Here is a 26,217-nt window from a genome sequence, read left to right as displayed (position 1 = left end):
GGCTATGTCTAGTCCAATATCACTCATTTCCCACCAGTATCAGTCCTTCCCATAGCCTCTCATCTGTCTGTTCAGTAGATATCACCAAATGGCTCCCTCTTTCTGAGTTTTTCCATTTCTTTCTAATGTGTGCGTGTGCTCTCTTGCTGTCTCTCTCTGTGCCTGTGGAGTACAGGAGCACATTGACAAGTGCTCTGGCTAACCAGACAGCCATTGAAGAACAAAATTCTCACTCCCTTTATTTTGGGCATCTGTTCTTAAGAAGTGAGTCCCTTGGCTTTGGAAAGGTAAAAACTTTTGTCCAATAATACTCACAAACACTCCCCATGGGATCATGTCATTTCACAGATCTTTCCTATATTGACTCCTCTGCTGGAATCACACTTTGGGGAAAACAGGAAAAATCCTTCTTGGCCTCACTTGATATTAATAAGTATAACTGGCACTAAGAGTTTCTAATCCTTCAGCCCCATCATGAGAAGACCTACCTGGCATGGACCAGGAGGTTTTGACTTGTCCTGCAGTTGACAGATCCTTTCAAGTCACCCTAGTCAAGCAGGATTGGCTGAGATCAAGTGAAGCTGAGCCAGATGACAGCTGAAAAGACAGTGGGAGATAAATGCTGTCAAAGTTTGAATCAGAGTAAGCTTATTCCTACAAAATGTCAGAAAGAAGTTCATTACACAAGAGACTCCTATATACAGTAGTCTCCCCTTATTCTCCCCTTGTCTGAGGTTTTGCTTTTCATGATTTCGGTTACCGAGATCAATCACAGCCTGAAAATATTAAATGGAAAATTCCAGAAATAAATACTTCATAAGTTTTAAATTGTGTACCTTTCTGAGTAGCATGATAAAAATCTCATGCCACCTAACTCTATCCCACCCAGGAGGTGAATCATCTCTTTGTCCAGCACATTCACACTGTGTAACTACCTGCCCACCAGTCACCGACATTGGTCCTGACATCCAACCATCAACATCGTCGTCGTGACTCTATGATCCGGGATCACCAAAAATAGATGATCTTCATTCTGATGTATCATAGGTCAATGGTAGCCTAACACTGTGTCATAATGTCTACATCATTCACCTCACTCTTCATCTCATGATGTAGGCATTTTATCATCTCACATCATCACAAGAAGAAGAAGGATGAACACAGTACAATAAGGTAGTTTAAGAGAGACAGAGAGAGAGTGAAAGAGAACATTCACATAACTTTTATTACAATACATTGTTAAAATTATTCCATTTTATTACTAGTTATTGTTAATCTCTGCGACTAACTTATAGATTAAACTTTATTGTAGGTATATATGTATAGGAATAAATATAGTATTTATGGGGTTCAGCACTCTCTGCAGCTTCAGGCATCTACTAGGGGTGTTGAAACATACCTGTTATAGATAAGGGAGGATGACTACATAAAGCAATTTTAAAATAAAAAACCTAACATATATTTGGAGTAAAGCTGGATTTTCATATATAAAACGTATTTCTTGGGGCACAAGAAATTAAATCAGATATAATTGGGGTATGAGTGGCAGGTATACAATAAATCTAAGTCATAAATAAAGTGGACACGTTCTGACATCTCTCCAACTGTAATCTCCAAGACAGGTCTTGTTAAATCTTTCATAGATGGAGAGTGAGAGTTCTTGTGATTTCTGCATGAGATTTGAATAGGAAGACTGGGTTTGTACCACTGCCAGTTATATTTAGGCAACATGTTCTGCTCTAGCCACCCCAGCTGCAAACCTCCAGCATCACATGCATATACAGTAGCTTGAATACTGCACTGCTGTGCTTCAGTTTTTAGTGGCAGTTTCTGCCAGTGTGGATGTTAATATTTCTCATTTCTCTTGTAACCATCACTACCATGTAATTTTCTGTGATTGGTCCTAAAACCACTAGTGCTTTATATCTTTTGTTTTATTCAGAAACCCTAGGTATACAGCATTTTACATATATATATATACACACATATATAGGTCTATGCATATATATTTATACACACACATACACATGTGTGTGTGTGTGTGTGTGTGTGTGTAGACATTGGATGCTTCCTTCCCTCCCTCCAAATCTCCAAATTTCTTTGTCCTGATCCAAGGTGCTGATGTTAGAGACTGGATACAGTTTGCGGACAGGTGATGATCCTGACAATGTCCTAATACCCATCACAATCTTTTTTTTTTTTTTTTTTTTTTTTGAGACAGAGTCTCACTCTGTTGCCCAGGCTAGAGTGAGTGCCGAGGCGTCAGCCTAGCTCACAGCAACCTCAAACTCCTGAGCTCAAGGATCCTCCTGCCTCAGCCTCCCGAGTAGCTGGGACTACAGGCATGCACCACCATGCCCGGCTAATTTTTTTTCTATATATATTTTTAGCTGTCCATATAATTTCTTTCTATTTTTAGTAGAGATGGGGTCTCGCTCTTGCTCAGGCTGGTCTCGAACTCCTGAGCTCAAACGATCCGCCCACCTCGGCCTCCCAGAGTGCTAGGATTACAGGCGTGAGCCACTGCGCCCGGCCCTACACTCTTGATCTTTATTTCCTTTCAGTATACTGCATGGAGGACTGGGCATGACCTTGGTATGAAGGGGTTTATGTGTCTTAGCTCTGATGACTTAGTAAAAGGGGATCTATTTAATTGACCTGGACCTTCCCAAAAGTGATCCCAAGAGATCCTATTCCACAAATCACACAGACACATTAGACTTTGAAATGTACTAATATAATACTTTAGGTCTTCACTCTCTATGACCTGTATCTGACATTCATTCAGTTTCTTTAAAATAAGGTACATACACATACATACGCATAATCACACACACTATAATAAACTAAAAAGACCTAGAGCATACTCAGTAAAGAAAGAGTCATAAAATAAAAATGAAATAAGGTACTGGAAAAGAACAACTAGGTTAACATATTTCACACATACTTTTCCTTATATAGTGTACTGTCAAAATAATTCCTTACTGATGTTACAGTTTCAAATCTTTTTTTTCTATTGTTTTCATGCTTTTTTCAAGAAGAGCAAAAAGCCAATTGGTTTTGTTCATTTATAAAGATAATCTTGTCCAATTAACATTAAAGTGTTATAATTAATTACTGTCAATGGGAAATTATTCTCACAAGTAAATTAACATCATGGAAAATGATTTCCAATCATTTAGTGTCATATAAAGTATTCTTTTAAATGCATCCTTCAAAATACAATCTCTACATGTAAATATATTGTTGATACAGAATATGGTTTCTGCACTTCATTTATATCACTTCCTGGATGTGGCTTGGTAAACAACCTGAGAATATTACATCTGATCAACATGAAAGAATATGCAAATTAGTTTCATGAAAAAATGCCTACTGCAAAACAAAAAGGATAATGGTAATCCTGTCTATGTTTAATAATAATGCTTTGCTCTTCTTTTTCCCCTTCCATTTCCTATTCCCTTCATAAAAAATTCAATCTACAAGCCATGAGTGGGATACCCACTGAGGGAGGGGGTTAGTCAGTGTGGGATGTCATGGCTAACGTAAGATGAGTATGGCACATACAATGTACAAGGAAACAGATTGTAAGGTGGCCTAGCATGGGGTGTTGGAGCCCAAGTGGGATGAGGAAGGGTTAACTCAATGGAAGGCATCAGTGTTGAGTGGCCTAAGGAGGACATGCCAGCATGGGAGAGAGAACTTGGCAGGGAGAATCAGATCATGAATAGTGCAAGGAATATGTCTCTAGAAGGGTTGTCTCTTCACTGGGTGTGCAAGCCCAAGGGGGTTGCAGAAGACATCTACATGAAATGACTGTCTAGCAAGGATGTCATAATCATAGCAAGACAAGAGTATGTCCACATGGGAGATCACATTGTCAGGAGGTACTGGACCACCGGTAAGGAGGATAGAGGAGGTGAAGTGAGGAGGATTTCCACACTGTGGGGAAATCCCACTCAGGGAGTCAGAACAAAGGGGCAAGGAGGACATTCACATGTGGTGGGGAGCAGTGCAGCCTGGCACAAGGTGCTAGAGCCCAAGATGGGTGATAAAGGCATCTGTGCATGAGGAAGATGGTGGCAGTATTGGGATATCAGTTACATAGAGGGAGAGTAAGCATATAAAGAAATACATTCAGAATAATGGGACACAAGAGAAAAGATGGCTGACTAAAGACATCGGTTGCCAGATCATCCCTGAGGGAAGGAAGGGTTTCAGGTAGAGGAGACGGGGAATGGGAACAGCTCAGGTGTAGTTCAGGGGGAAAGGTGCCAGAACCTGCCAGAGACTTCATGCAAAGAAATTTCAAAGAAGAACAAGAAGAAAAAAAGATATTGACAGAGATCAACCCCAGAGAAGCTTGAAGCTCAGTGAAAGCAGTAGGTGGGAGTTTTGTTTCTCCTTCCCACACACCTCTGGTGGTGGCTGGGCTGCCAAGCTACTCGGGAGTTTTTCCTACCCACACAAGCCCAAATGCTGTGTTGCAGTCACTGAACTGGGACCCTCTTGAAAATAAAGCATTGGGAATCCAGCCTCTTTTGGTGTCAGCCCCCATGGCCGCCGTCGCGAGCCGAGAGGGTGGACTCTATACTGCTTCTCCATTCATACTGCCCCATTCTCCGCCCCAGGGAGCTCCAGCCCTACAGTTTTCACATCACCTGTTCCCACACAGTTCCCAACTCCTGCCCAGATTACAGTGGGCCCCAGAGAACTTGTGTGATCCCAGAGCTTGGACATTCTGTACGGGCTTCCTTTCAGGGAGAGAGACCGGAAGAACCGAGTGCCAGCTCTCTTCCAGTCAGACTCTTTTCCTCTCCCACTCCTCCCCTGCCCACTGCAGCCATCAGGCCATTGAACCAAGACTTTGAAAAGTGGCCCCCTGTACCCTGCTGATATGCCCTTCAGTCTGAGGTTTACACAGAGAGAGGGTCCCACACCTTTCCCCTTGAAGACCTACAGTGGACCTTAGGGGTGCCCCGTATGGGAATTCCCTGCCTGCTGATACCCCCCAGAGACACCTTCCAGAGACACAGGCACACAGCCAAATCCCATACCCCCAGGACTCAATGCAGTTGCTTGGGGACACAGAGGGAAGAATTGAGAGCTAAATTTGAGAGGCAGAGGGGCCCATAGGGGCAGAACAGACAGGAGAATGCACTGTGGGTCCAAGCCGCAGCAAACTGGTGGAGCACCCATCCTCCTACAAGAAGACCTTTGAACTGGAGTGGGTCCACAGGTGAGGCAGTTTCTGGCCCCAGGTGCCTCTGCTAGTAAGCGTGGTGAATTCCAACATCAGTGTCTACAACCAGACACTGGAAGGAGTCTCTTGGGGCAGGGAAAGTGTGAGGGCAGCAAAAGTCACTCCAGATAGTCAGTCGGTGAATTGCAGACAGATCCTTCCTCATGAGTAGACTTTCTGGTTTGCTGAGGCTGCTTCAGCCCCTTCCCTGAAGCCTTCCCCAGTGGCTTGGGAGCTGACCTTTGATCCTTGCCAGGATAGTTCCAGGACTTATGCCTGCTGAGCCTGAAGTCAGGCTTGCCTGACCTAGCCTTGCCCAGCCTTGCCTCACCATCCACCTCTGCTGTGGCGGAGAACTAGCAATCCCCTGGGAGATTCAGGGCCCCACCCACTACCTGAGGCATTTAAGTGCATCTTCTAAGGGGCTAAAGCCAATTGATAATAGGCACCAAAGATGGTACAGTTGGTTCTCTCCTGCAAGCATTAACCACTGACTGGGAGAACTGTACAGCCCATTACAGCATCTATTGATTCAATCAAATAGGGAGTGGCTGATTCTTACTCACAAGCACCACCCTGGATCTCACAGATTAAGGTGGGAGTCACAAAATAATTCACATAGCTGGGGGAGGGGAAGACAGCAGAATAGAAGCAGCCCAAGGGGGTACCACTTTGTAGGAGAGGAATAAAAGTTTCAAGCAGCTCAATCTGTGAGGGGTCTTCTTCCTCTACTGCAGACCTCTGGGCTAAAAGGGGAGCTGCTCAGAGTCTATGCATAGGTATTGCACCAGAGAAGAGGCACAGGAGAGATCTAGGGGTTGCCAATCCCTGATTCCACCACCCCTGACAACATCATGATCACTCTGGTGCATGGCGCCAGCTCTGCTCTGGACTCAGCTTTCCAGTAGTAGCATTTACATCACCCACCCCAGCCTGGGGAGGGAGAAGACAGAACAAATGCTCCCCTATGCTGTGCCTTGAGACTGGGGACCAAACACACTTCTCCCTCTGCATGGGATCTGAGCAGAGGAGGAGTCTCAGATGCCACAGGCACCACCTGGGAAGCATTGGGTGACTGCCTCAGTGAGACCTTGGTGGGGTGGGGGAAAACCTCGGGGGACCAGAAGCTCTGGCCCACCTCTGTGGTCCCTGAGCCACTGACACAAACCTCTGACTGCACAACTAGACACCAGCAGTCTCCACATGGTGGAACAACCTTCCATTGGTGCAGCTTTGCCCCCATAATCCCCAGATTCAGCTCTGAAGCTCTCGTTGCTCTCAAGCCTGAGGCTTTACCCTCATAATTCCAGGGCCCCCACCAGGCTTGTGATATTACTTCCGAGATTTCAGAGTTGAGTCTAGGCCCCAAGATACAACCCCTGAGTCTCCACTACTGCAACTGGGCCAGTAGAACCTCCTTGAGGGACAACACTTGACCCAGGATCCCCCAGCCATAGGCAAATATTACTCCTGGTCCTGGTTAATGCAAACGCACACAACCTGGTCATTCACTATCACTGCCTAAATAGACTCATACAGCTGCCACTGTCACCTCCACTGGGTGACCCTGGCCAGAGCAATACCTCACAGCAACAGCCATGGTGGAAAAGGTCACATTAAACCCCCAACTCAAACAACCCTCCACCTCACACAAAGATTATCCAGCACTGGTTTGAGCTGAAGCAATCACAGGGGAACAAGCCAAAACAGACAGCTGTTCTACAAGCTCTCAGTGCACCCACTCCTCCCCTGATGGGTCAACATTCCAGACTATGTCACAAAAGCTCCATCTGGGGTCCTCCCCTTCACCTACTAAACAGGAGAGTTCCCAGCAAAGGAGAACAAGTGTCCTGCAATCCTATTAACCCAGGGTTGAAATCAGAGGAGCCAGATGAGAAGAAACCAGTAAAAGAATGCTGGCAACATGAAGAAACAAAATAGCTCAACACTCCCAAAGGATTATAATGGGTCTACAGTAGTGGAATCCATTCAAAAAGAAATTGCTGAAATGACAGAAGTGGAATTCAGAATATAAAAATAAGATGAAGAAATTGAAAAGAAAGTTGAAAATCAATAGCAGAAGCCAAAAAAAATTCAGGAAATTAATGAAAAAAAGTACCAAAATGCTAGAAAACATAGAAGGGATATGACAGAACTTAAAGAAATGAAAGAGTCATTTAGAGAACTTGAAAACACAGCAGAAAGGATCAGCAACAGACTAAACCAAGGAGAAGAAAGAATCTCAGAGATTGAAGACAAGCCTCTTCAGCTAACCCAGTCATTTAAAAAGGCAGAGAAGAGAAGAAAAAGGTGGAGCAATCATTTAGAGAGAAATGAGACTATCTCATATGTGAAGCAAACTAACATACAAAATATAGGTATCCCTATGGGAGAAGAAAGAGCTAAAAGCATGGAAAATCTTTTTGAGGGAATTATTGAGAAAAATTTCCCTGTTATCACCATAGATCCAGACATCCAGGTGCAAGATGGTCATCGAACTCTGGGAAAATTCACAGCAAACAGGACATCTCCAAGACACATAGTAATCAACCTGGCCAAAGTCAAAATAAAGGAGAAAATTCTACAAGCAGCTAGCCATAAGCAACAACTAACCTACAAAGGAAAACCCATCAGGCTAACAGCAGACTTCTCGGTGGAAACCTTACAAGCCAGAAGGGAGTGGGACCCCATCTTCAATCTTTTTAAACAGAATAACTGCCAGCCTGTAATCTTGTATCCTGAAAAACCAAGTTTCACAATTGATGGAGAAAATAAGTCTTTTTAAGGCAAGCAAACACTGAGGAAATTTGTCATGACCAGACCTGCCCTGCAGGAAATACTCAGAAGTGCCTTATATATGAATCAGCACAATATATACCCATCAGTGTAAAATCGCCCCAAAAAAGCTAAAGTTCACAACTCTCACACCACTCTTATAAAATAATAGCACAAGTGGGAAAACAAAGCAACAAGATGCTACCCAACATGATGAACAGAACAGCATCCCACATATCAATTTTATCTCTTAACAACAATGATTTAAATGTGCCACTCAAAAGACATAGTCTGGCTGAAATGATGAAAAAACACAACCCAAGTATCTGCTCTCTCCAGGAAACACATCTGAACCACAAAGACACAAACAGACTTAACATAAAAGGATGGGAAAAAATATTCCACATAAATGGAAACCAAAAGACAGCAAGTGTAGCCATTCTCATATCAGATAAAATTGACTTTAAATCAACAAATGTAAAAAAAAAAGACAAAGAGGGTCATTATATAATAGAAAAGGGAGCAACAAGATGGTGTATCAATCCACATATATAAGCACCTAACACAGCAGCACTCAGATACATAAAGCAAATTTTACTAGAGCTAAGAAAAGAAATAAAGAGCAGCATGGTAATTGCTGAGGACTTCAACACCCCACTGTCAGAGCTGGACAAATCATCAAAGCAGAATATATATAAGCACTGAACTTAAACCAGACTCTAAATCAAATGGACTTAACAGACATTTGCAGAACATTCTACCCCCAAAATATTAATACTAAATAAATATTCTTCTCATCAGCACATGAGACATTCTCCAAGATTGATCATATCTTAGACCACAAAACAGGCCTCAACAAATTCAAAAAAATCAAAATCATACTATGTATCTCTTAGACCATAGAAGAATAAAACTAGAAATCAATCACAAGAGAAACACTCAAAGCTACACAAAGTCATGGAAAATAAATAAACTGCTGGTTAATGATTATTGGGTCAAAGATGAAATTAACATGGAAATGAAAAGATTCTTTGAACTGAATGACAAAAGGGACACAAGCTATCAAAATCTAGTGGACTCAGCAAAAGCATTCCTCAGAGGAAAATTCATACCCTTAACTGCCTACATAAAAAAGAAAGACCACAAATTAACAACCTAATATCACATCACAAGGAACTAGAAAGGAAGAGCAAACCAAATCCAAAGCCAGCAGAAGAAAAGAAATAACAAATATCAGAGCAAAACTAAATGAAAGAGAAAACAAAACAAAAAATACAGAAGATCAATGAAACAAAAAGTTGATTCCTTGAAAAGGTAAACAATATCAACAGACTACTTGCTAGATTAACCAGGTATAGAAGAAAACTAACACAAATAATCTTGATCAGAAATGAAAAAGGAGACAATACAATCGATAACACAGAAATATAAAACATCATCCATGAACACTATGAAAATCTCTGTGCACATAAACTAGAAACTGTAGAGGAAATTCCTGGAAACACAGAACCTTCCAAGACTCAATCTGGGAGAAATAGAATTCCTGGACAGATAAATAATGAACAACAAAATCAAAGTAGTAACAAAAAGTCTTCCAAAAAAAAAAAAAAAGCTGCAGATGAAATGGATTCACAGCTGAATTGTACCAGACCTACAAAGAAGACCTGGTACCCATACTACAGAAATCATTCCATAACATAGAGAAGAAGGAATTCTCCCCAACTCATTCTATGAAGCCAGTACCACCTTGATACCAAATCCCAGAAAGGAAAAAACAAAATAAGAAAGCTGCAGACCAACATCCAGTATGGATATGGAATCAAAAATTCTCAATAAAATACTACCAAACCAAATTTAACAGCACATCAGAAAAAAAAAAAAAAAAAACCAACCAACCAACCAAATAAAAAAACCATGACCAAGTGGGCTTCATCCCAGGGATACAAGGATGTTCAACATATGGAAATCAATCATTGTGATTCAACACATAAACAGAAGCAAAAAGAAAGACCATATGATCATCTCAATATATGCTGAAAAAGCATTTTACAAAATTCAGCACCTGTTCATGATAAAAACCTTCAACAAACTAAGCATAGAAGGAACATACCTTGACATTATAAAAGCCACATATGACAAACCCATAGCCAGCATCATGGTGAATGGGGAAATGTTGAAAACATTTCCTCTAAGAACTGGAACAAGAAAGAATGCCCACTGTCGCCACTTCTGTTCAACATAGTGCTGAAAGTCCTATCCATAGCAATCAGGCAAGAAAAAGAAATAAAGGGTATACAAATCAGGAAAGAGGAGGTCAAAATATCGTTTTTTGCTGCTGACATCATCTTGTATCTAGAAAACCACAAAGATTCCACCAAGAGAGTCCTTGAATTGATAAATAAATTCAGCAAAGTCTCAGGTTACAAAATCAATGTACACAAATCAGTAGCATTCCTATACATCAATAACAGTCAAGCTCAGAGTCAAATCAAAGACTCAATACCTTTCACAATAGCTACAAAGTAAATAAAATACCTAGGAATATACTTAACCAAGGAGGTGAAAGATCTCTACAAGGAGAACTACAAAACACTGAGAAAAGAAATCATGGATGAAACATAGAAACAGAGAAACATACCATGCTCATGGATCGGTAGAATCAACATTGTTAAAATATCCATACTTCCCAAAGTGATTAACAGATTCAATGCATTCTCCATCAAAATACCAATGTCATATTTTACAGAGCTGGAAAAATTAATTCTATGCTTCTTTTGAAATCAGAAAAGAGTTCAAATAGCCAAAGCAATCTTAAGCAAAAAGAACATATCTGGAGGCATCACATTAACAGAATTCAAACTATACTACAAGACTATAGTAACCAAAACAGCGTGGTATTTGTACAAAAATAGAGACATAGACCAATGGAACAGAATAGAGAACGCAGATATAAAACCATCTACCTACAGCCAACTGATCTTTGACGAAGCAGAGAACTATGTGTGCTGGGGAAATGAAGCCCTATTCAATAAATGGTGCTGGGAAAACTGGATATCCACATGCAGAAGAATGTCACTGGACCCTGATCTCTCACACTCACAAAAATTAATTCAAGGTGGATAAAAGACTTAAATATAAGGCATGAAACCGTAGGAATTCTAGAAGAAAATATAGGAAAAAGTCTTCTAGATATTGGCCTGACTAAAATCCCAATGGTAATCATAGTGAAAATAAATAAATGGGGTTTGATTAAACTCAAAAACTTCTGCACAGCTAAGGAAATAATCAACAGAGAAAATAGAAACCTACAGAATGGGAGAAAATATTCACAAGCTACACATCAGGTACAGGGCTAATATCCAGAATCTACAAAGAACTCAAGAAAATCACCACGGAAAAACTAAATGACCCCATTAAAAGTGAGCAAAAGATGTGAACAGAAGCTTTTCAAAGGAAGATACACAAATGGCCAGAAACATGTGAGAAAATGCTCAATATCACTAATCATCAGGAAAATGCAAATTAAAATCACAATGAAATATCACATTACTCATGTTAGAATTGCTTTTATTAGAGAGTCCAAAAATGACAGATATTGGTGTGGATGCAGAGAGAAAAGAATGCTTATAAACTGTTGGTGGGACTGTAAATTAGTACAACCTCTAGGGAAAACTGTATGAATTCTTCAATGAACTAAATGTAGACCTACAATTCAATCTAGCAATCCCACTACTGGTTATCTACCCAAAGGAATTGAATTCATTTTATCAAAAAGACATCTTTACTTGAGTGTTTATTGTAGCACAATTCACAATTGCAAAGATCTGTAATCAATCTAGTTGCCCATCAATACATGAGTGGATTAACAAAATGTGGTATATGTATACCATGGAGTACTACTCAGCCATAAAAAGGGTGAATTAATGCCTTTTGAAACAATTTGGATGGAACTGGAGACCATTATCCTAAGTGAAGCAACTCAAGAATGGAAAAACAAACACCACATGTACTCACTATTAAACTGGAACTAACCTATAAGCACACATGTGCACAGAGGAATGCAAAATTTAGTGGAAATCAAGCAAGGGGAGGAGGAAGAAGGGGAGGGTCAAAAACCTACCTAAAGTGTACAATGAACACTATTTGGGTGTTGGGCACACTTAGTGCTATTACTCAAGTATTACAAAAGCAATCCATGTAACCAAAAATATTTGTACCGTTTTCATATTTTGAAATAAAATAAAAGAATGGGAACTAGGTTTCTCAGACTCAGAGAAGGAAATTACAAATATAGAGAGGGCACTAACTAATGTAAACCCTATGGTATTATATTGAAATTAAAAGTATTAGTGTGAACTCAAGAATTTCAATATAGAAATACAGAAATACCTAAAGATGAAAATGTGTTTCTCTGTATTTGTTTTGCAGCTTTGTTCATTGAGAAATCCTGGAAGCAGGACATCCCATTAGTAATAAGCACACTTTGAACCCAGATTTTTGTTCTAAATTTCATTTTCTCCTAAGAAGAACTGGAACTCCCTGGAGAAAAGTATGATTCCAAAGGTCAGGCAGGAAAGGACAAAAGGAGCCTAGAACATCATATTGTACCATCAAACAAGAAAAGGCTCAAATGATGAGGGGTTATGCCAAAAGAACAAGAAGGCAGCTTGAAAGGCTTCCTCTGGCTAAATACAGGATAGTTTAAGCATCAAAAGAAATAGTGATGGTATTGTGTTACAGCCTATTGAACAAAATAGAAGCCATGATCTATAGTGAAATACAAATGTAGTTGAAGAAGTTGAAAGTTTGCATAGTGGATAAGCAAGGTACCAGTTTAAACAAGTGATCAAAGTTAAAATTACCAGTAATTCAACAAATTGAAATCTTAAGCAATCTAATTAAATACAGTGAGAATACAATATTACTTCTGTGATATTCTTGCCTAAGATGCACAAACTGAATCTAATTGTAAGTCAACACCCATAAAAATTCAATTTGAGGAACAATCCATAAAATATCAGGCTTCTGTCTATGAAGATGCCAATGGATGAAAGCCAAGGAAAGACCAAAACAGTTTCAGAATAAAGGAAACAAAAGAGATGAAATGTACCCTGCAATCCTAAACTGGATCTTTTGCCATAAAGAACATTTTTGGAACTGTTGTTAAAATTAGATTGCAGCTTGAACTCAACTTTGTAGAGTAAATGGTATTAATAGTAATGTGTCAATGCTAGTTTTGATGGTTGTATCATGTTCTATAGAAAAAATGATCTTATTCTAAAAACTGTACACTGAAGAATCTGGGGGTGATGGAACACATAACAACAACTTTTTCAAACTGTAAAGGAAAAATAATTTATTTGTGTTATATCTGCAACTTTTCTGTAACTTTAAGATTGCATCAAAATAATAAATTAAAGAATAATAGTAAAAATAGAAAGGCAAGATATTATCAAAATCTACTAATGTCACTGAGAAAAGGAAAGTGTACTTTGATGTTTTTCCCCTCTGCATATGACAGTGTAAAGGAAAGGAGGCTATACAATAGAAAATTATTTAACTTTGAGCCAGATGGCTTCAGGAACTACCTCCAGTACTTACTCACTGTATGAAACTGAACAGGTCTACTTCAGGTCTCAGTTTTCTTCATATAGCTGTGACATTCAATGCTTACATTGTTCACAAGCTTGCTATGAGGCTCAATGGAGTTGTTTGTGGAATCACTTTGTAGACTATAAGGTGGCATAAGAAAGTCAATGATTAATTAGTAACATGATCAAGCTGAGCTCAACCTGTATTATTTGTCCCTGTTGCAAAATTCCTGGTGTGTTTGCTCAAGATCGATCAATTCAATTCTGATTCAGTAGCCCCTTCTGTTGGTCTGACATATATCATACTCCACAGCTGTGCCATATGGCTCAGAGGGGTATGTAAGCTTGAATCTACAGTATTACCTCTTGCTCTGTTCTGCACACTGCTTTTTAGAGTTGCCTAATTATCTTTCTGTCAGACATTTTTGGTACACACTCAGTCAAGCAGAGCTATATTTCTGAAAGTATTGTTTTAAGATCAGTGAGCTAGCTAAGTCCAGAACTTCGCCTGGCAAATGAGTTTTAACCTTGAAATTAAGAACACTTGTAGTTGACATTAATAACAGTCAGGCAACATAAAATTATATTCTTTTGTTTGTTTTACAAAATGCAGCAACCTTCTATGATAAATACAGGAAGAATCTTTTTTAGGTTTGTTTTGGGTTTTTAAAATTTTTTACAGTATACTTTTTCTAACCATTTGAAAGGTTAAAAAATTAAGGTCCAGAGAGATAATTGGTTTCCTTAAGGAAACTCTGGAACCAGACAAGAGTTTATATCCTCTCTGACCTTTGTATAGATTATGCAACTATATCTTACTGTGCATACTGACTCTGGTGTAGAATTTGTTTCCACATTTATACTACAAAAATATGTGTCGAAGGATATTCATGTGTAACTCTCTCAACTAAATAACAAGTATTCTTTCAAATGGATTTTCAACTGATGTCTGTTGTCACAGTTTGTTTTTTGTCAAACCATAACTCTTAAGCAGAATCAGTAAAAGCATCATCTCATATTGGAGAGTGAGTACAAAAGAAAAATCATTAGTACTGAGTCTGACTTTATTTAAAATGCTGCTATTTTGTTCATCACATGTTTTTGCATTAGTTTTTATTTTAAAAAACATTGCATTAAAGTATGTTTATCTTGATTACTGAGATTTTGGGCACCTCCTTAAATTTTATGCCTCACTTACATCATCCTACTCCTGGCCCCTAGAATAATGTTGATTACAAAATAAATTATTATTATTGCTATTACTTACTAATGAATATTATATTATTCCTAACAGGAAATTTAGATTGTCAAAACCATAATATCCATGAGACTTGGCTACACTCTACTATCATGGTCTCATGGCTGCTGAAACCTATGTGCACATGGGTATGTTTATGGGTAGATTCCTCTGCAGAAATTGAAGGAAACTCTAAGAAAATGTCTCTGTTCTCAACCTATTGTTCTCAACGTGTTGTCCATCAGAGAGATGAAACTTTGAATTGCAGAAGCCTGAGAAAGTATTCTAAATAAGAATTCATCTTTTCCTGTTATACCATAAGCTAGAATAGATAGTCACCCCGTTCCTCAAGGTAATGCCAAGGGAAAGGGAGTTTGTACCAATGGACTAGCTTAGACTTAGCAACTAACTCTATCTTAATTACCTTGTCTTTATCTATTTATCTTTCCATTAATTCATTCACTCAAAAGTGCACCCTGAGCATCTACAGAACACACAAAAGGAGCTTGGGAACATTTTAAGAAGAAATGACATTTGAACACAATGTTTGAGAACAAATAGGTTGCCCTAGACTGCATAAGAACGGAAAACCATTTAATGCAGAAGAAGTAGGCATGTGAGATCAGAAAGTTTTCTGGAAAATTCCAGCAGTACAGGATAGCTAGACAGTGGCATGTAGTGTTGTGATAAAATATGAGTCTGGAAAAGCCCATAGGTAAGTTAATGAAAGAATGTGCAGAAAATGAGAAGAATTAAAGGACATTCTTCTTATCATAGACTATTTAAGCAATTTGATTATAACGTGCCTTGGAATTTTTTTTTTCATGTTTATTCATTTGGCCTTTGATGAGCTCTCTGAATATGTAAGTTTATAGCTTCATCAAATTTCGGAAGATTTTGACTATTATTTCTTCAAATAATCTTTCCTTCGCCCCATTTCTTTCCTTTCTGGGACTCTAATTATATAAAAATAGTCTGCTCGATATTACCCTTCAGCTCACACAGATCTTCTATTTAATTTTTTAAAATAAATTTTATATTTTAGAATAGTTTTAAATGTACAGAAAAGTTGTAAAGACAGTACAGAGAGTATATAGCTCACATCCAATTTCCCCTATCATTATTTCCTTACATTAGTATGTACACTTGTAAATTATGTTTTCTGTCTGTTTCATTTGCATAGTTTCAATTTCTGTGTCTTCAATTTTACTAATATATTCTTTGGTAACTACAATCTGCTCTTAATCCCATCCAATGTACTTTTCATTCCAGACACTATATTTTTTATGTCTGTAAATTCATTTTGGGTCATGTTTACATCACATAGCTTCTCCTTTTTATATTCATGATTTCTCTATCTTATTGTACATAGGGAATATATTTCTTATTGTGGTTTTAATTTCCTTATGCATTACTATGCTATTCATGTCTTTTGTTGTTGTGTTTCTGTCAAATGATTTTTCTTCTTATTATGGGTTGCATTTGCCCAACTCTTTGCATGCCTAGTTATTTTTTTATACCAGTCATTATGAATTTTGTGATTTGGTGCTATAGTTTTTGTATTCATTTAAATAGTTTTAAATTTTTTGCTACATGCAGTTAAATTAGTTTTGAATAATTTGATCCTTTTGAAGTTTGCTATGTTAGGTAAATCCAGAGTAGTTTATTCTGGTTTTAACGTGGCCTCATTACTGAGGCAATGTCTTTCTGAGGATTCTGCTCAATATCATACGCATTTGAAGGCCTTTCCACTCTGTCTTGGGGGAACAAACTGTTCCTGTTCCCGGGTGAACTCTGAGAATGGTTCCATGAGCAGCTTTCCAGGGTTCTTTCCACAGCCTCAGTAGTTTCCACATATCTGTGTGTTGATCATTATTCAGATGAAGACTAGAAGGGAAATTTTCCTATATCCAGATATATATTTTTCTCTCTCTCTTTCTCTCTCTCCCTCTCTCTGCTGTATCCTCTATGGCACACTACCTTGCAAATTCTACCTACCTTGACCTCCTTGAAATCTGAACTATATTCGGAAATGCTCTCTATGCTGGGGCTATCAAAGGGCTCACCTCTTTCATTTTTCTTCTCTCAAGGATTATTACCCTGTTATACCTCTTGTCCAACGTTCATCATTTCATATATTTCGTGTTTTAATAGTTTAAAGTAGAGAGATAATCTGGTCTCATGGCCATAAGGGAAAGTAATAAATATACAAATAGAAATTTTAGTTTTTCTACTCATACTAATGCTAAGGAAGAATTTAGATATGTTTAACCACTAATGCATTATTTTTTGAATTTCTTTTCAATCCATTGATGTCTATTTTTTGCTTTAGATAACATAAAAAGACAAAAGCAATCAATTTCATTTTGTTTTGTTTTTCTACAACTAGAATTCTAAGGCAAAACAACTGAAGTTGCAGAGTGGTTAGGAATGTGTAGGTGCTGCATTAGGAGAGAAAAGCAGAAAAATAGAACCCCAGTTTGTATTAGGTGGTTTTAAATCTGCTTCTATATGCTTCACGAGCTCCAAATGTATTACTCAAAAATGCTTGGTTGAAAGTAACTAATGTTATCTCTATGATGACGTTAACCAAATTAATTACAAAATCACACATATTTCTCTTTGATTTTAACTAGGAATCTTCTTTCTTTAGTACAAAATCATGAGTGTAAATTTATGGTACTTAACTACCACAGTTATAATTCCTCATCATGTGAAGCAATTGATTGAAATTATTTTCTCATAGCACTATATGTAAATCTGAATATATTTTCTGATATCTTTAGAACAGAGTCAATAATCAAGTGGACCTATGTAATATTGGGTAAGGTTTAATTCCATTTTGATAAAGAATAAAGAATTCACAAGTAAAGATAAATATGGAAAAATAACTTCTATAGTAATAAAATAATTCTAGAAGAAAAAAATTATAGTTATTCATTTGAGAAAGCCAACTCTATTTTCTTATCACACAATATTTTCCAGTTTTGTTTATAACTGGTTATTAAGTCATAAATCAGGTTGGTATTTATATTTTATCTTGGCAAAAAAATAAGCTGAACATTGCCTTTTAATTTAATTGACTAATTTCCTGATTCTCTGGCAGCTTCAATTTTGTCAGCGATTGTAAGGATGCATGTCTCTTTATCTCAAGAACGTTTATATCATCCAAAAGGTGAGAACAAAAGAAAAGATATTCTAGGAAGCTGACCTTGTAAACCTTAATGGATTATTCATTAGTCTGCCAGATTTGATTTTTGATCAAGAAAGAATGGTAACATTTGAGCACATTTGAGCACATTTTATTAGCCCATTTTAAATTCATCCATCACTGCCATTGAAGATATGCATGGAGACTTGACAAGTGATTTCATTTTTTTCACATATCTCCAAAGAAATGATTACTTACATGATTGTTGTGGATGGTACAATATATCCAGAAAGCATTAGGCCAAGGAAGGCTCTTTTTTTCCCCAGTCCTTGATTTGCTTGAGTTCACATTAAGAACTGCTCACCACATCCTCCTCACCCTAAAATCTGTGTTGTCGTTTGAAATATTTCAGAAAGTTTCCTTCTCCTGTTGTGTCATCCAGAAAAGTTTTATAAAACAGCATGCTTTCATTCACAGTGTTTTCCAAAATATATCTTACAAATGCCAACAACTGAGCAGAACCTGAAACATCTGTGGATTCGTCCATTTACGGGGCAAAGTAATCACTTTCCATACTCTTAAAAACCAGCTGTTCACAGGCATTAATTGCCATGTCACTTACATGGTTTAGAACAGCAGCGTTTGACAATGGCACACATGTTAATGTGTTTACCACATCTGGTTCTTTTCCAGTGAATACTGTCTTCATGGCAGATGGCAATAGAAGAGTCATCGCAATTATGTAGTTTAAGAGGGCTCTGAGTTGAGATGGATAGAGTATCTAAGTGACTAAAATTTTATATTAAAATCCATATGTAAATTTCTTGTCAAAAAGCACTACAATCTAGATTTTGTTTTATTTTTAGGAATATGCATGTTGAGTCTATGACTACACAATAATTCTAAAGACAATACTTTCATATGTTAGATCTTAAAAACATATACCATGCCTATCTTTAAAAAGATGGACATATCAGTATATTCTCTTCCTCAAGGGATCTAAAAACATCAAAGCTCACCCATAGTTAAAGTGATTAAGCATTGCCAGTTTCCAATACCCAGGACTTCTGGGACAGCATTAAGGGCAATGTCTTTCATAGGATTTGTTTGGGAACAGTGGAAGGTCTTTGTATGAAACAGCTTGAAAAGTAAAAAGCCACACTGGTCCTTTTTCTTTCCTGCTAGATTTTTTAGTTTGCATACATGAACACACACACACCCCACCCTCCCAAACACACCTACTCTGATGATCCAATCAACCTGGAAGACAAAATTTGCATAAAAATTTTATGAAGTATTTAGTCTGGTGAAATACCTCTGGAATTAACATAAATATCTGGTAGCTTCTATCTTCTGGCCCTGCCTTGACTTGACTTCTCAAGCTACTCTACATTCTTGGTGCTTCATCCTTGGTGAGCTATATTTCCGTGGCAGTCTCCCCTGTTTCATATTCTACATGGCTGATGGAGAATTCGCAGATTTTGTCTAATTCCTCTTCTTATCCTACCCTTTAAATGTTAGTGCTCCCACCACAATGTCAGAAGAGAAAAAAAAAATACTGAGTATAATATTTGCAAAATCCATGACAATGGGCTAATTTTCTTATAGTATCTTCCCATCAACTACAAAAAAAGGGCTGTAACATCTGTCAGTCCAAATTTCTGTGTGTGCTACTAGAGATTCACTCTTTCATGATGATATATATATTACCTGCCTTCTACATGCCAGATGCCTTGATAAGTGATGGGTACACAATGGCTAGAGCAAAGTGACATAGTCCCTGGAATCATGGTATTGAAAATATTTGGAAGTGGGATACAATAAACAATTAAACAAGTAAATACATGTATTTTAATATATAAGAGATGATTGCCAGAAAAATGAATATAATGCTATGATTAAAAAATAATTGGAGATCTACATTACATTGTGTAGCCAGGGAAGTACAATATTTAAGGTGAAGTCAGATGGAGAAGAGTCAGCCAGTCATGTGAAGAGTAACTTCCAGGCAGAAGGACAGCGGGTAGAAAAGCCTGAGTTAGAAAACTGCTCACTGTGATTTAGAAATGGAAAGAAAGCTGTGTCTTGGGCATGGAAATTGAGCAAGTGTGTGGCATAAAATTATCTCAGAGACAACGGCACAGAAACTCAGTCATGTTAATCCTAGACCATGGGGGGATTTGGGATTTTATCTTAAAAGCAATGGGATTCATTGCAGGGATTTAAGTTGATTAATGATGTATTTTGGTTAATATTTTTTAAAAATCTCTTTGCTGTATGTTTTATGCTATAAAAACAGCCAAAGATTTAGAGGAAAGGCAGCTCATTAAGAACCTGTAAGGTATTTAGGTTTACCTATTTTCATTCTCCATTTTACATTCCAGAAATCCAGACATATCTTTGACTTCTTTGGTCCCTCCACTTACTCTACCATTCTGTGATCAAGTTTTGACAATTTTAGATTCTTAACATCTCTCTTGGTATGATTTCTTCTTCTTCCCTACTTTTATTGCCTTAAATTAGGGCTTCATAAACTTTCACCTGGAATATTGCAATTCAATATGTCTTTCCAACACATTTCTATGACTTCTATTATCCATATCAACCCCAATCATGCAAACTGATGCCTAAGTTATCTTAATAAAATAAAAATTTAAGCATAGCACTCCATTACCTATATCTATGCACTGGCTGTCCATAATAAAAATGTACATATTTATTTATGTAGGAAATATGCCATTTATCGCGCACTTCTACAGACCAGGTTAATAAATCAAATCTTTCTAATAGCCCTGTATGGGAGGTTTTGCCATTATTCTTGCTTAATACAGAAAGAAACTGAGGCTTAGAGAGAGTAAATGAGAGTGAAAGCGAGTCATTTGGTTCTTTGCAGAGTAAATCTACATTTAGTAATTGCTTGATAGATTGCAAATTACCTTGAGAGTATTTGTGGAGGAGCTCCCCAACTTAAATTTGTAGGGAAAATATATGTTATTTAAAAGCCTTTAAACTGTCCTAGTTTCTTTTGCATGTGTCATCTTTCCAACAATTTGGTATGCTGTTATTGGGAAGTTTAAGACCACTTTAGAAAGTTGCAACAGTTTGGGATTAAGACTGGTAAAAACATTCTTTTTGGTGGCATGTCACAGTGTTTTCTTTTGTTCCTTTTATTGGCATTAATTTTTTTTTTATATACCTGTAAGAAATTTCTTAAATTTTACCTTTCTGCTATGTTTATACTCAATAAATAATTAAGCATAACAATTTCAAATGATGGATCTTTAAGATGAGCAGAACTATACGTCAAGTTTTCAACATAAAGACAGTCTATACAAGCAATGTCAAATTCTGTCAAGTGTGTGTGCCATTAGACTGAATCTTGATCTCTTTTCCAATTAAGGAGTTGAGACTAGTAAGCTCAATATCTGTCCTCATTTCTCTCACTCCTCTCCCCACTATACCATCAGCCCTCCAAAATCAGCTTCATTTCCTGGAGAAGGTTAGCAGCCAGTCCAACCAATATTGGTCCCAGCAGGCCTTAATAAAGCTAGCTTTAATAAAGGAAGATAACATAAAGTGACAACTATAGAATTCCACAGAGAGCTACTCTGTTATCAAAACACACATCAGATTTCCTTCCCTTGACTGCCTTCCTTGTCCTCTCATAGTTAAGAAAAGAAAGAATTGAAGGTTATTTGTAACTTAAGGGTCAGGGTTTTCTTTCCAACCTGAGGATTTATTTTCCATGTAGTCCTTGAGGCAACAATTTCATAAACTTTCTGGAGATTTTTGGTTGTTCTGGGATTCCACCCAAACCTGACCACTGCATATCAAGAAAATTGATGTTCACAATATATGTTAAGCACAAACATAGGCAATGAGAAAAAAAAAAAAACCCCAAAAAAATGTTAAATTGCACATTTTTCCCTTAGGGTGGGAGCTTGCTTTTCTGTAGTCAAGAGACAGGAACTGACTTAACAATCACCAGCATATCCTTTATTTCTCTCCTGCTAAATTAAAATATTCAAAAAAGAAAAACCATAATGACTCCCCTCCATAAAATAAATGAGCCTTTCTCAGAGATTTTCATCAATGCATTAAGTAATAGTGGTGTCACGGGCTGAATTTTGTTTCAAAACTATTTATGTTGAAGTCCTATGACCTTGTACCTTAGAATATGACTCTATTTGGAGATAGGGGTTTTAAAGAGGTAATTTAACTTAAAATGAGGTCATTGGGGTGTACCCTAATCCAATATGACTGGTATTTTTACAAGAAAAAACAATTAGGGCACACAGAGACACAGGTAGAAGACCACATGAAAATATAGGGAGGAAAAGAAGGCCATGTTCAAGCCAAGAGAAAGGCTGTCACAGAGAAAATGGCCTGAAAAAGGATAAAAATATTTTCTGTCTCTTCAAAACTGCTTCACCCTTTTTGAGAACTAAAACCTACATCCCTGCCTCAGGCCAGTGGTCAGGAGGGGCAGGACAGTGTCCTTTGTTCTTTGTGCAACAGGAGATGGCTCAAGGGGATTTTTTGGGTGGGGGTCACCAGATTGTCTCAGATGAAAATGGAATTAATCAGAACCTTTAAAAACTCTGTACTTCTGCTCAGAAAGAGGATGTTGGTATTTTAAGATGGGAGTCTGCCAACCTTCTCATTTGCTGACAAATTAATAAACTTCTCTTTCCTTCTCCTCAAACCACTTGTCCTCATTCTTCTTCTGCAGCCTCAGAGATAAGTGCAAAACTTTTGGTAACAAGGCCTCAGTAAAAAGCAACTTCACTGACACCTCTTTTAGGAATTCTAGCCTCCAGAACTGTCAGACAATAAATTTCTGTGGTTTAAGCCACCCAGTCTGTCATACTTTGTTACAGCAGCTCTAATAAACTGATATATATGGGAACCAGTAAGACATTTAAAAAAGTAGTTTGAAGACTATAAGGCCAGAGGTATAAATAGGCAGTCAGAAACAAGAAAATAAGTTCATTAATAGAGGCAAAACTAGTTAAGATTCCACATGGCATAAAATGTAATGTTTGGGCTTATCTTTTCTACAGGGTAGAAATCAGTTATATCTCTACTTGATAAAATTCATTTGCATCACTATGTGCAATGAATATTGGTATTTGTGTTATTTTTTCCATAAGTTTACTTTTATTCCTACAAAGTTATAAAATAGTCTAGCTATAGTAAGTCAACAGAAAGTGCACACCTCTATAGAATCAGATTTTTCTCCAAGGATCTGCTAGGCAAGACTCATCACTTCAATGAAAGGATGCCCAGTGATCTGATTTGCCAATTTCCAAGTATTATACATATTTTTATTGACATTCCATGACCCCTTTACATATCTTTCATCGAATGCATGTAACCATATGACAAATATATTTCATAATATATAATTATCAAGTATATTTATCCTGAATTCAGTAGTACTTGTGAGAGTAGTTTGCCTAATACATCTACGTATGAGCCATCAGGACGGGAGATCATCTGGGTCCTGAATAAATCTCCTCTTCCTCTACCATGGACAGGATGTAGGTTTCTGCCATTGGCTATCAGCCAATATTTAGAAGCTTTGTCATGCTCAGATGCAACATACAGTCATCATTCCACATATACACAAACATCAGATTCTCATAAAAATCACAAGCTTGCTCATGCACCTCAATAAAATGAATAAATCCATTTACACAAATATAATGCTTTAAATTTTATTACTTCTTTGAAAGAATTAAATTCATATTTTTGTGTGGATACTAATTTTTTCAAGTAAGTGTAAGGGTCCTAATGGTTGGAGAGTATGTGGGGAGACAGTATTATAAGAGAAATATAGACAGGATTTAGAAAAGGGAGGTACAAGACAATAAATAAAGCTTTATCTGCTGTGCAAGATTTAATAAGACCACTGCAGCTCTTATGCCTCATGCTCCATGGCATTTTTAACATCACATGGAAATACTTTAAGTTTTTTTTCTCAAGACCTCTCTGATAATCAGCCTAAGGCAGAAACATCCTGCAATGGAACATGAAGAGAGATCATTGAACCAAGGTAAACTTGAATACATCTTTATCGTAGGCTTTCAGCTTTCCCTCCCAGAGTCTATTTTCAGCATTTTTCCCTAAGGTCCAATGTTAGGAACACATAGGAAATGCCAAATTCCCTAATTCCTTTTTCCTAAAGGTTATACTGTACAGTTTGACTTTATTTGTTTTTCTTATTTTAAATTAAATTTTCTCAACAAATTGAAATATAATTTAAGTTATTGTATCACCCATTCTAAAGATCAACGGGAACTAAAACTTTGACTTAACAATGTTCTGTGAATGACAGTAATGAATGTGGGGGAGATGAAGAACATGAACTTTTCTGAGTGCCTTAATATGACATTGTTAAAGTGCTGATCGCTTAGTGATTTTTTAAAGTTATTTTCTTTTTCACCAAGAAAAAATGAAGCTGTGCTTTTCATCACTCTCTTTCCTCCCAAGCACTGGAATTATCTTTTTGTTCAGCCCATGCCCAGCTGCTGCCCTAATAAGCCCCACAAACTTGACTTCACAGCTGTGCTGCCTGCTCCAGATTTTGGAGTCGAAATTTCTTCTCAGTAGTCTTGGTAATTTGGGCCCAGTATTTAAGTAAACATTCTCATAATCCACAGTGGAAACACATTGCTTTGTGCAAAGACCACATGCAAAGAGTTTCTTTTTTTTTTTTTTTTGTGTGTGTGTGTGTGTGTATGTGTATGTTTTGAGAGGTGCTTTTCTTAGTAATGTTGAAATTATTTAAACCAGCTTGCCAACCAACTTCTTAAAAGAAAGCTAAGGAGATGTGAAGGTAAATGACCTAACATTTGCAGTGACCACGTGAAGCTAAACATTTGAGTGTTTCAGTACAATTCTGTTCCTGTCAACTATCCCCAACTAATCTTGACAGTAGCCAAGGGCATGTATAAATAAATTGACCTCTGTCTTTGTCACATCATCCTGGAATCCAGTCTGTTCTCTTTTGATTTAACTGGGACCAGCCTCACTGATGCTTCTTCTACCTCTTGCCTACGCTGACCTTCTATTCACACAGAAGAGGCTGATGCTCCCCTTCTGTTTCCAGTTTCTCAGTTCTTGCCCTCTCAGAGAACATCATATGCTCTGAATCTTTGTCCGACCTCTTCCAGAAAGGAAAATGGAATTGTCTTTTGTTTCATCCCATAGATGGTCTACTTAGTACAAGACCAAGTAATCTTATAAATTTACCTTATAAATTATGAAATTGATGCATGATATCAGTTTGTGATCTTTATTCCTTCTGTATTAATATTATGTTGATGTTATTTTGTCATCTAATAGAAGTTTCCTGAGGGCAAAATTATGTCTTTTTTATTTTTTTGTCACCAAAATTAAGCAAATCAACTACTTCATAAATGTAAATTCTAATCTGAAGTTAATATTTGAACTTAACTGAAACTTGTGCTATCTTAACCCAAATTTGCATACTGAAATAATAATTAAAAAGAAATAGAAAATAATTATGAATATCACACTTTAGCTCCTGCCCTGCCTTCTAAAAGAAAAAAAATATCTTTTTGCTTGGGATCCAGAATTTTGTTTTGTTGATGGGGTTGACCAGGTAAAGCCATAACTGAAAAGACCTGAGAGGGGCTAGATTGTCCCTGAAAAGATCCAAGAGCCACCACACAGCTGGCATGGAGGCTTACTAGACAGAAGTCAGAAAATCCTTATTTTTAAATTTTCATCGACTATAGGAGATTAAAAACAAAACAAATCATAATAAAATCCTTTTTGACATTTGTGAGATTTATACAGAATTATTTTGCTTTTTTGTCTTAGTCTGTTTGAGCTGCTATAACAAAATACCATATACTAGGAATATTATAAGCAAGAGAAATTTATGGCTCAGAATTCTGGAGGCTGGAAAGTTTAAGATCAAGGAGCTGGTAGATTTGGTGTCTGGTGAGGGCTTGCTTTCTGTTTCACTGATGGCACTTTCTAGCTGTGTCCTCACATGGTGCAAGGAGAGAACACACTCCCCTGGGTCTCCTTCTAAGTGCATTAATCCCATCCATGAGGGCTGGACCTTCATGATCTAATCACCCCTCAAAGGCCACATGTCTTAATACCCTCACCTTGGGACTTAGGATTGCAACATATGTATTTTTTAGGGACACAAACATTCAGACCATGTAGCTTTTCAAGGTTT

At 37.5% G+C, this 26,217-nt stretch overlaps 1 long non-coding RNA gene across 1 annotated transcript in view; it reads right to left on the bottom strand.

Moving 5' to 3' along the window:
- Window positions 1-13,704, bottom strand: part of LOC138386557 (uncharacterized) — a 35,455-nt gene extending 21,751 nt beyond the window's left edge. Inside the window, exons 1-2 of the long non-coding RNA XR_011233888.1 lie at window positions 13,619-13,704; window positions 489-597 (exon numbers count right to left, since the gene is read on the bottom strand). This is a non-coding gene — a long non-coding RNA (uncharacterized lncRNA). The remainder of the gene's footprint in view (window positions 1-488; window positions 598-13,618) is intronic.
- Window positions 13,705-26,217: the final 12,513 nt, after the last annotated feature.

Source organism: Eulemur rufifrons, chromosome 1 (genome assembly GCF_041146395.1).
Source record: "Eulemur rufifrons isolate Redbay chromosome 1, OSU_ERuf_1, whole genome shotgun sequence".
NCBI lineage: Eukaryota > Metazoa > Chordata > Mammalia > Primates > Lemuridae > Eulemur > Eulemur rufifrons.
This window is presented reverse-complemented; position numbering and strand designations above follow the sequence as displayed.